This window comes from Podarcis raffonei, chromosome 11 (genome assembly GCF_027172205.1).
Source record: "Podarcis raffonei isolate rPodRaf1 chromosome 11, rPodRaf1.pri, whole genome shotgun sequence".
Classification (NCBI taxonomy): domain Eukaryota; kingdom Metazoa; phylum Chordata; class Lepidosauria; order Squamata; family Lacertidae; genus Podarcis; species Podarcis raffonei.
This window is the reverse complement of record NC_070612.1, coordinates 20082854-20095314: the sequence shown is the minus strand read 5'-3', so window position 1 is coordinate 20095314 and position 12461 is coordinate 20082854.

Genomic DNA, 12461 nt, shown 5'->3' with positions numbered 1-12461 from the left:
AAACCTTTATGTGCTTTAACCTTGTCATACCACAAATATGCATGCCACCCAAAAATATTATTAAAACCTTCCAAATCCAAAACATCAGTATTTTCAAGAAGTAGCCATTCTCTTAGCCAGCAGAAAGCTGCCGCTTCATAGTACAGTTTAAAGTCTGGCAGGGCAAACCCCCCTCTTTCCTTTGAATCCGTTAGTATCTTAAATTTAATTCTGGGCTTCTTGCCCTGCCAGACAAACTTAGATATGTCTTTTTGCCACTTCTTGAAACAATCCGTCTTATCCATTATTTGTAATGCTTGGAACAAAAACAACATTCTCGGCAATACATTCATTTTTATAACTGCAATACGACCTAACAAGGAAAGCTTCAGGTTTGACCAAATCTCCAAATCTTTTTTCACTTCTGTCCAAGTTTTTTCATAATTATCTTTAAATAGATTCACATTCTTAGCTGTCATGTTTATTCCCAAATATTTCACTTTTTTAACCACAGTCAACCCTGTCTCATTCTGAAACCTTTCTTTTTCAAACTGTGTTAAATTTTTCTCCAAAACCTTGGTCTTTGACTTATTCAATTTAAATCCTGCCACTTGACCAAACTCTTGAATTATTTCCAAAACTCTTTTCGTGCTAGCTTCTGGCTCTTGTAATGTAAGTACTAGGTCATCTGCAGTCTTTTGTCTTCTTTTTAAGAGAGGAAGGGATATCTTGGCTTTGAACTTGTCTCATCTTCAGATTTGAAGTTGGCTGTGGCAATAAACAATTTTGAACAGATTTTGATTTTTCCTTGTTCCTGGGTGAGGTTTATACTTCACCATTTTATTTTTCCAACCTTTTTTCCTTCATCTGGAATCCACTGGTCCTACTCAAAGGACCTTGACAGTCATCTCTCAGCTCGCCCCTGAACCCACAGAAACGGGTTCCTTTGAATCCCTGCTTGGGTAGGTGGCAACATAGTCTCTCTTTCCTCTTTCCTTAACATTTAGGATTATTATTAATAATAATAATAATAATAATAATAATAATAATAATAATAATATAATAATAATAATACCCCGCCCACCTGGCTGGGTTTCCCCAGCCACTCTGGGCGGCTCCCAACAAAGGACTAAAAAGAGAATTGTTATGTACTGAAGTTCTCATCCTGGGCCAGCAGGGGGATACTGTAGATAGTTCAGGTCCACATATGCAAATAAGGGATTGAAAGTGACGTTCAGTGATTGGATAGTTACAGAAAATGGTTACTGTTGCGTTCTAGTGGAGCTCTATATAAGCAGGCTGGCTGAACCCTTCAGTTCTGTTCTGTTCTGGCCTGTGAATAAACAAGAGCTGTTTGAACAATCACTGTGTCGTCTGATATGTTCACCCACAACTTAACAAGAATAAAACTTCAGACATTAAAAGGTTCCCTAAACAGGGCTACCTACTATGTAGCTGGAGCATAGCAAAGGTTTTTAACTAGTTCAGAAGTGGGGTGTTTTGGAGGACCAATAAAAGTACAGTTGCATAATAGTTAAAAATGTTAGTTTTGCATGCCATAATCATTGTTTGCAAACTAAGTTGCATGTTGTTCCTCTGAGGAAACTGTTAAGCTACATATTCAAATTCTATCTTTTCCCATGTAATCCCTAGTTGTATAGATTGTTTTATTTTTCCATTCCCCAAGATTCATCCATGTACAATGTGGTATTGATTTCTCCTTTATATTATTCTCATAGCTTTTGTAAGCTGAAATGCATTTGCTGTTCTTTTGCTGGTGTATTTAAAATCAGACTTTTCAACAGGAGCTGTTTGGTTACGACTCTGTTGCCCACTGGGGTAAATTAAGGACCCCTGTTTCATGAGCCCATATAACCTTATGGAAACCGCTGCATGTATGTACCCCAACGCCATGAAGATTTGGTAGGCTTTTTTACCTTTAAGGAAGATAGAATAATGAAGATAAAATAATGAAAAATAGATTCCGCAATAAATATTTTTCAGATGATTTTTTTCCTCCCCCTGGGAATGTACAGACTTCAAAGGATTCCGAGGTTTGGCTGTGATAACCATCCAAGCTTTTAGGTGTTTGTCAAGCTTTATCCAACCCCTTTAAAACATTTTAGAGTCTCTAGTACTAGGCCAGAAACACAGTAAAAACAGTCTGCCTTGCAGGATTTTGGCGTTCTAGCTGCCCATATCTGCCAGAACCAGGGAAAGCAAAGGCACGCAAACACTAACTTTGTTATTGCTTTTTAACTTAAGCTTCTTCCCCAACCTGAACAAAACATTTCAGCTCTGGTTCCATGTAAGTTTCAGTCAAAAGTCTGCATTGCTTTTAATTCTATCACAATTTATTATCTCATCCCTCGTTTTCAAAATCCTACATACTTTTACTCATCTTCTGAGTAGAAACAGATGTCAAGAGCCTTGCAAATCAGCTTCAGAAAAGAGAATGAATTGGTGATTGGATATGGACTCAGATCTGCTTCGTACAGACGGCATTTGAGATAGCAGATGTGTGGAGAAGGCTCTGTGGGAACCGGGGATGCTACTGTTCTTTTCACTGTTTTATCAGTCGTCAGCTTTTAAGGATTAGCGTTTGCTGTCACCTTAGATCGGCCACTGCCGCAGTCTCTGTATCGCCGCAAAGCATTTCTGTCAGTGCTTTGCAATAGCATGGAGGGAAACTGCATGCCAACTGCAGGCAGCCAGCACATATGGCTAGAGGCCTCATGCTAGAAGTTCATTGTGTGGAAAACCTCCTACACCAACCTTCATCCGGCTTGGGGTCCTCCAGATGTTTGGACTACAGCTCCCATTAGCCACACCCAGCATGGTTGTAGTTGTCCAAAACACCTGGAAGGCACCAGGTTGGAAAAGGCTGTGCTGTGCAAATGCAATTTCAAGCACTTTCTCAGAGGGCATCCATTTTGTGAGCAGGCGGCAAGGAGCTTCTGGCTTACAAGAAAAGAGATTCTGACTCAACATGAGGCAGAACTTTATGGTGGTAAGAGCTGTTCAACAGTGGAACGGACTTGCTCAGAAGGCGGTGGGCTCTCCTTTCTTTGAGGTTTTATAAAGAGAGGTTGGGTGGCCATCTATCATGGATGCTTTAGTTGAGATTCCTGCATTGCAGAGAGTTGGACTAGATGACCTTTGGGTTACCTTCCAATTCTACAGTTTGGCTGATTTATACAGTCTTTGGCCCTTCCATTTTGGACACTCTCATTTGAGACCCACCACCATCTGAGATAATACAGTGAGTGAGTATTTGAAACAGGGCCTTTTCAATTGTGGCACCTGTGATGTAGAATGGCCTCCCAGGAGAGGTACATCTGATTCTATCATTGCCTGTTTTTAAGTGATTATTGTTTCACTTAAATGGGCCTGTTTAGAATATTGGTTTTATCATTTGCTCACAGCCTTGTACCCAGAGCTGCTCAGGAATTCTCAAGGACCAAAAATTTGAAATCAGTGGCTAAGATCAATGAAGTTTTGAAAGCTTTGGTCCACCATGCTTATTCAAAATGGCATCTTATTTTATCCAAACGTAGATACAAAATACATAAATACCAGCTCCTTGATCTCAGGAACCATCAAGAAAAATGAGGCTATGTTATCTTAAGATGTAGCCAAGTTCATACTTTGGTAAAGCTTTCCTTGGGGCTGATGAGCAGGTTATATTTTGTTATGACTGTGTTGACTTATGACATTTATTTACATATTTATTTATTTCATAAGATTTATACATGGCTTGATTGTTTTAAAAAAAACATTGAAGTGGTTTACCAAAAAACACACACAATGAAACTGTGTAAATTCACAGCCATAATTTAAAACATACAAAAGTTAATATACCAAAACATACTAAAATTACCTCAACTTTACAAGCATCTGAGTAGGCTATTTTTATTTATTTCATAAAAAATTATGCATGTGTCCTTTGCATTTGGACTGCTGATTTTATCTTTCTGCTTTCTAAATTGTACAGCGCTTTGTGTATTTCTGATAAAAAAACTATTTTATAAATGTTAATGATGGATGATTATTATTATTATTCCCACTGAACCATGGAGCAGTTGTCTGTAATTGCTCTGTTGCTGAAAAACTCCATTCTTTATTTGGCAAATTACTGTACTTCCCCTCCACTTCCTATCCTGCAATTAACCTGCAAGTTATTGGTTCAAGGGGCAATTGCGGAGCTTGAAGTCAAGGAATTCAGCAACCAGCAATGTGTTTTACGATCTGCAGAGATGCTCAGAGTGGGGAAAGGTAATCTTACTTGAATAAGGGATGGGTAAATGTACCAATTTTGGTTTCTCTCAGTTTTGATTTTTCCAATCTTAAATTCAGTTTCTCCACATTTCCACATTAGTCCTCATGAAAATTCACCCACATTTAATTCCAGTTTCTCCTAATATACACATTTTTGAGAAGCAATTCTTCCTAATATATGCATTGTATATGTTTTCATTCATATAAGTATTTATATGCAAACATTACATAGCATGTGCATTTTTGTACACATTACTTGTCTAGAGGACTACATTACTATTTCAGAAAGTGCAAATTAGGTGAATGAGAATGGAATCAAAGTTCTCCCTCATCCTTAATCTGAATGCAGCCTTGCTCCTTCAACAGGTAGTTTGTGCAGGAGTATTCTGGTTCAAGACTTGACTATTCAAAAGACACAGTGGCCAAATAACCCAAAACACCACATTCTTGCACTGTTTATGAAACATCTTCTTCCTAGGCCTAACTGTGGCTCATAGGTACCTGCCTTATACTGAGCTAGAGAAAGGACTGCACCAACAATAATTTAAAAAGAGAGGGGGAAATGTGGAAAAACACATGTGTGGGATGAAAAATATCAAGCCTGAACAATATATGAAGAAATAAGTATTGAAATGCCATAATCCCAATGTGTTTTGAGTATTGTTCTTCATCTTAGCATCAATATCAACTATGCCCCTGCTAAAATAAGGGATGAGACACACTTTCGCCTGAAAGACTTATAAGAAAATGATTCCAGTCCATAGGAAGCTGCTTTATACAAAGTCAGATCATTTCCCCCTTCTAGGTCAGTATTTTTAACACCATTTGGCATCAGGTCTCCAATGTTTTGGGTAGGATCACATTCCCAGCCCTACTAGGAGAGACTAAGAATTGGACCTATGGTCTTTTGCATAGAAATGTACCATTGAGCGATGGCCCTTCCCTTAAGTGTTAGCCTCAGTCTCATACCCTCCATCATTTCACATATGAAAGCACGGAGATGGTTGTAACTCCCCATTTATGATACCAAGGATTACTTCCTGAACCTTCTTTTCTGTTTACGATTTGCTGAAGGCTCTATTGAGTCTTCTAAATGCCATTATCTGTTTAGAGCAGATGTAGCCCTCTAGATGTTGAAGTACCAACTCCTACCAGCCTGTCAACATGGCTAAGGGCCATGGATGATGGGAATTGTAATCCAACAAAGTCTGGAGGGCTAGAGATTAGCCACCCCTGGTTTATGGTATGGAAGCTTGATCTCAGCTGATCTAAAACCCAAGCAGTTAAAAAAAGTAAAAAATAGGAGGCAGATTAATACTGGATCAATGTTCAGTATTAAAACCAAGAGAAACCAGATGGATCTAGTGCACATGTAAATAATTATTAAAAATGATGCTACACAAGTGTTTCTGGAGAGGGTGTTCCACAATGATGGTGGAACAACAGAAAAGGTCCTCTGTCCAGTAGCTACCCACCTAACCTCTGAACACCTAACCTCTTGTATCAAATGTTGCCTGGACCATTTTGCAATGGACACTTTCGTAAGGTTGGTTGTGAGCCAGGAACATTGTTACTACTGAGCTATAAAACAAAAGGGCATCAAGCCTCTAAGCCATGTAGAAGTCATCCCTGTTGACCCGCTAAATCCTTCCTATGTGAGGAACAAGATGTAGAAACATCAAAGTGAAGGAAGGCACTCAGTTATTCCCTTCTTTCATATTGCTTCACATGTGCCATGGATTCGTGCTCTGGCATTGAAAACAGGTGGTGCAGCTAAGCCTCATAAGCCCCCTCTCGAGTTAAGCATTGCTTGTGTATAACAGTGCAATGTTGGGGATGGGCACATGCCTTCTAGGCAGAAGATCCCAGATTCAATCCCTCGTACTGCCACTAAAAAATCAAAAGTCTAAAAAAGATCCCCACTTGTGATTTGGAGAACAGCTGTTGGTCAGAATCAGTCCCTGGACTGGAAGGGGAAATGGTCCCATTCAGCATTAAGCAGCTTCATATGTATGTCCCTTCTGTGTTTTTTTTCTCCTTTTTCTTTTTGTTCAATGGATAGTTTACATCTGAATCTTCTCCCCCACACTTCTCCCCACAATTGCCAAAGGGCACAGATACACATTCTTGGTTATAATAAGTAAATCTAATTTGGCCTTTAAAATGCGCACTAGGACTGTTCCATAATTGGTCTTTCACCCAGTGATTGAATTGTGTGACAGTTCAGCAACCGGCTGAATGAATGAAAAACACAGAACTGCAGTGTGTGGTAGAGGCTGGCTTCAGAAGCGAGAGAGATTTGCCTGTGACCATTTTGGCAAGCGCGCAGCTGGAAAGACAAATGTTGTCATAACCTCCACCCGCTGGAATCTGGTTGTCGGTTTAGTTAACATATCCCCTGGCTATTTGAACTGGTCACTTAAGAAGTCAACAGCAAGTCAAGCTGTCGTGCATTCCTTTTTTTTTAGTTGCTCCCCCCTCTCCGCAGCAACAGCTGGCTTTCCTACATTTCTGTTTATGAATTAAACTGAAATCCTTTTTGAACATATATTCTGTAGAGGAATCGACCAGAGAAGACCAGCAAGTAGAGACTGTAAATGCCTGCTTCAGAAGAGCCAGAAATGGCTTAGATCAGAAATCTTCTTTCTTCTCAAAGCCCTGTTCCTACCTGGTTTTCTCCAAGGAATCCTTGTATTACTTGGAAATGGGGTTTTTGAACTTGTTTTAGAGCTGGTGGCCAGTCCTGTTTTCACCTGCATAAACTGAGAATGTTCTCTGGGGAGCACCCAACACTCCATATATGTTGCATAGGAATTTCAGTAGGGTGGCAACTTTGCATAGCAAAAACGAAGAAGACATACCCCCCCCCCAAATCCAAAGATGCACATAAAATTTATACATGCTAATTTAGAAATTATATCTGCAATTTAACTAGAAAGGCAGCACATTTTGCCATAGAGGAGAAGACAGTGACAAGGTGACCTGTTCAGTCTGCTGTCCAGGAGATCATTCTTGACCAGCAACGTTAAGGCCCCTGCACCCCCTTATTATGGTTCCTTTTCTATCTTGGAAGTGTCCTCTGGAAAGTAGGGCACATATGGCTACACCGGTGGTGTGCAAGCTGTCTTTCAGGGAAGCTTATCTTACCTCTCTGTAAGGCTGGAAGGCTACAAGTAAGTCTCCATGTAAGACTGGCAGCAGCTGTCCAGAGTTTCAGGCAGGGGTCTCCTGTTGAAAAGAGAGGTTTGGGAGAGAGATCCTTACTCTCTCATAGCAGATTTAAGCACAAGGGTGACTACTCCAAACACGTTCAAACTTGGTTAGATTTACATCTGCCCTCATCCACCTTTAAACAAATGTTCCCACCAAAAACACTTAGGCTAGAATAAACCACAGACACCTAGCTTTGAAAATAAGTCAATGTTTTGCTCACAGAGTTTCCAGAAATTGCATCAAAGCAGTTTCCATCTGTTGGCAGTAAAAGAAAGAAAAAGAAAAAGGTTCTAACTGACTTAAAAAGAAAAGTATTTGGTTTCCTAACAAAAAGGATCGCACAATCTTTGGATTAGCAAAGATTTAGGCTGTAAAATCTCATTTTAGAGATTCAGTTCACTTGCAGGGAGCCATAGCCACATGGCTCCTTCTTCACGTGTTTCAGGAAGGACAAAGAGAAGCAGGGAGCGGAGGCTCTTGAGAGCCTGCTAACTTGAGCTGAGGCTCAGGTTAACCCTTTCATGCATGCAAGTGTGAGTCAGTAACTGTATATGGCAACATCTCTCCTATCACTATCCCTGTGTTCTTCTGCATACAAAGCAGATGCTCTACCACTGAGCAAGAAGTTGAACCCAAAGTATATTGGTCCCTTTGAGGTAGAGGAACAGATCAACCCAGTAGCTTTCCGTCTACGTCTGCTGCCCTCCATTGTGCTAATATAGACATCACAACTCAAACAAGTGCTAACACTGTCAATCTAAGTTGATTCCTCCCCACTCCCCGTCTTAGTCTCAAACTTGAGAACTCACAGGAATGTCTCTTGTTGAACTTGGGCACTTTACAAATTGTATAATTGTTGCCTCAGGACTGATCAGGTCTTCGGAAGTATATGTTGGCTTTGGATAGAACTAGCATGTGTGTGTGTGTGTGTGTGTGTGTGTGTGTGTGTGTGTGTGTGTTTAAAAAGAACTTGGATGATTTGACTGTGACAGTGCTTAACCATCTTGCAACATTTAGGACTAATAAATGTTTCATGTTATCCAGGTATTTGCTCTAGGACTCTGGAAAGGTGAAGAGGACTTTTGCCAATCACCACAATTGCTAGCTTTTACTGGTCTTTTACAAACCACATCAGAAAATTCTAAATTTAGATCTATTGTTCTCCTATTAGATGCATAGCCTGTGGTTTATGAGCATAGTTGGATAGGCTATCATAAAAGAGAATTGTCTTGCGAGTTTTTATCCAAGTCTGCCAGATTTCATTACCAAGCAAGCAGTGGTCCTTGAGTCAACATTTTGTTCTTCATAGTGTGCTCTTCTTTTTAATTTTTTAAAAAATAATCCCATTGGGCACCTTCTAAACCAAAAGAAGTCAGAAGATAGATCTCCCCACCTACCGGCAAATCTCTGATGGATTTTCAGAAGATTCACAATATATTACTCCCAATTCTTCTAGCGATAACAATAAAACCTCTCCCTCCACACCCTTTCATTGCTGGTGAAATTAAAAAAAAATCTTTGGGGGAAGGAACGAGAGTGGATTTTTGTCTCAAAGGACTGCAACCTCACTTCTACTGAAAGTGAATTCTTTCTTTGAGCATGTATTCAGATGTGCTTAATTTTAAGTGTATTTGCCTTCAAAGCCAGCCCAAGACATTTTCCAGCCAGAGGCATGCACCCATTCCACATACAGTAGTGAATCCTACTGCAGTTGTAGCAGTGGGGCACTGCATTGCCCCTGAGGGGCAATGTTGACTGAACTAAAAAGTTTCAATTCGTATTATGTTGACTTGTTGAGTTTAATTAATTGTCAGATGAAGTTATTAAACTCATTTTAAATAATATTATTTCCCCCCCAAAAAATGTGCTGTGAGCCCCCCCCCAAAAAAATTATTTTAAAAACACATATTTTTGCCATTTTGTCACACACACCCCTCAGTGATGACACCCAGGGCGACCCGCACCCACCGCACCCCCTTCCTACGCCACTGGGTATGAACTGTTCAGCATGGAACAGGTTGCCCCAGAAGGTGTTTAGAGGTTTCTATGCAGAGGCTGGATGGCCTCCTATTGGAAATGTAACAGCAGGTTTCCTGCATCAGCTGGGGTTGGAGTAGATGAGGTTTGAGATCCCTTCCAACTCAATGATTCTATGAATGTCTAAGTAGTCTGGACTTAGAGTGCACTGCAATCAATGGAAGGTGTTGTAAACAAAACATCTGCCCTTTTTCCCTCGTGGGGTATCCAAGAGCCCATATAGAGTCCTTACGTACGTCCCTATTGGTAGGAGAAAATAACAGAGGCCAACCAGAGAATATTGAGAAGCAAAGCGGCTAGTAAGCCTGATCTTTATTGATCTGTTGCAACAGGGTGCTCCCCTCACATGCTGGAAAGGAGGAGGAACCCAGAACCAAGGTGTGCCTGCCCTTATATAGACATTTTTAATTCCCTTTCCTGGAGCTCAAGACCACCCCTCCATACATCACACATATATCACAGAAGGGATGTAACCCAAGACCACCCGCCACATAACTACATCACAGAAAAGGTGGTCTAAAACAGAAATTTGAATGTTTTTCCTGTCTGCCGGGTTATCTGATTGCCTTTTCTGATAGTCTGTCACCCATTAAAATGTTGATTACTCAATTCCTGAGACAATGGGAAGGCTCCCTGTCCCCCTCCCTCCTTGTAAAGAAAACATTTGGTCAGTTTGGGAATCAAAAATGGTTTCAGGTCGGTCTTCCTGTGCTGATCTATGTACGTGCTTGATTGGTACATTTATGAACATTTAATATATAACTAAGACCTTAAAGGTCTTAGATCACAAAGGTTTGTCCAGAGTATGGATAACCTTCATAGAATATAATGCTTTAAAGCTTCCCATAAGCATCTGGTTGGCCACTGAGAACAGGATGCTGGGTTAGCTGAGCCATTGGCCTGCTCCAGCAGCCTCAGCTTATGTTCTTAGATGCTGCAGTGAGAATGAAGAGAAAGGGTATGCTAAATGATGACTGTACCATGCACGCAATCCCATGTCACAATTTGGGCAGCATTAAAACTGGGGGGGGGGGCAGATGGTTTTTTGCAGATGCTCAATTCATAAATATGCTGAACATTCCAGTCCAGGAAATTATGAACTTCCATGACATCACAGGGACTAACTGCTCCAGGCTTGCAATTTCCTACTTTCTGTATGCCCAGAAAAGTGACTCATGGCTACTCAAATACAAGCCCCACTGAGTTCAGTGAGACTTACCTGCAGGTGGATGTATGGGGCTGGGTAGGTCTTATTCTGAGAATGAAGTGTGCCTTCGAGTTTAATTCAGAAGAAAACAGGACTTGGAGCTATCAGTTTAGGAAGCATATTGATGGATAAATAAATAAACATGTATATTTATATAATAGCTCCCCACTCATATACACAAGATCTGAGGCTCCACAGATTCTATTAGTCAGTTGCCCTTTGGCTCATAGTATGCGTAAGCTCCTTTCCAGTAACTAAGTTGCCTGAGTCATTGGGCTTGTCTTGCTCAATAAATGGAACACACAAAGAGAGGCGGTTATAGGTATTGATTCTACAATTTTGTTCATGGCAGCATCCTTCTATATCTACTTTCCAATAATGTGTGGTTTTCATTTGGCCCGGGGGGGGGGGGTGTTTAGCTCAAACACTATAATCAAAGCATGTACAGTGGTACCTCGGGTTAAGTACTTAATTCGTTCCGGAGGTCCGTACTTAACCTGAAACTGTTCTTAACCTGAAGCACTACTTTAGCTAGTGGGGCCTCCTGCTGCCGCCGCGCCGCCAGAGCATGATTTCTGTTCTCATCCTGAAGCAAAGTTCTTAACCTGAAGCACTATTTCTGGGTTAGCAGTCTGTAACCTGCAGCGTATGTAACCTGAAGCGTATGTAACCCGAGGTACCACTATATAGGAAAGTCGATCTGGCAGAAAGCAAGACAGAATATTGTAAGATATTATGCAACCTCTAGCAGATCTAGGATTATATCAGATGCAACGTGTTTTGTCTACAGCAAGGTTGGCCAATCTGAGAACCAGCCTAGCCTCTAAACAGTAGTCCAGGGACTAGAAGTGTGTGTGTGTGTGTGTGTGTGTGTGTGTGTGTGTGTACACAATATTTATGCTGCTTTTCAAACAAAATGTCCTCCTAAAGTGACTGATCACCAAGAAATTATAAAGAAAAAATACAGGAGAACAACATCAAAATCTAATAACTGAAGGCACACATAATTAGAAATTATAACAAATCTTTAAAAACAAAACAAATGGAGCAGCAGCTAAAATCAAAGTGATATAAAACAACATATCAGCCAGTTTCTTTTGCAAGATAAATCTGGCACCATTGAGCAATAAGGAATTTCACACATATGCTAAGCAGAGTATTATTCAAATCAGAATTCTTCAGGTTATTTTCAAATTGTTCTTAACAGCAGGATCTGAGCACAAAAGCACTCTACCTTTTTTGATTCCCAGTAACCGACACAGAGGCACTGCCTCCAATGGGGGAATTAGAACATAAACATTGTGGCTAATAGCCATCAAAAGCCTTATTCTCTATGAATTTGTCTAATTCACTTTTACAGCCATCTAACATGCCTCTGGACAGCCTGTAGACTGGATGTGGGCCTGTTGTTGCTCATCCAGCAACTGGCATTTAACAGCCTGCAGCCTCTGAATCTGGAGATTCCATATAGCCATCACGGTGAATAGACCTTTGAGACACCAATACTTCATGAATTTGTCAGATCTCCTTTAAAGCCATGTAAGCTAGCAGCTATCACCACATCCTGGGGCAGCGAATTCCATAAATTGATGATGTGTTGTGTGAAGAAGTACTTTCTTTCTTCTGCCTGAGCCCTGACAAAACTTTATCGCCACCTTGAATGAAGCCTTGTATATGTGTTTTTTAGAGGCACTCTGTAAATCAGCCTTCACCAACTGGACACCTCCATCTGTTTTGGACTACAACT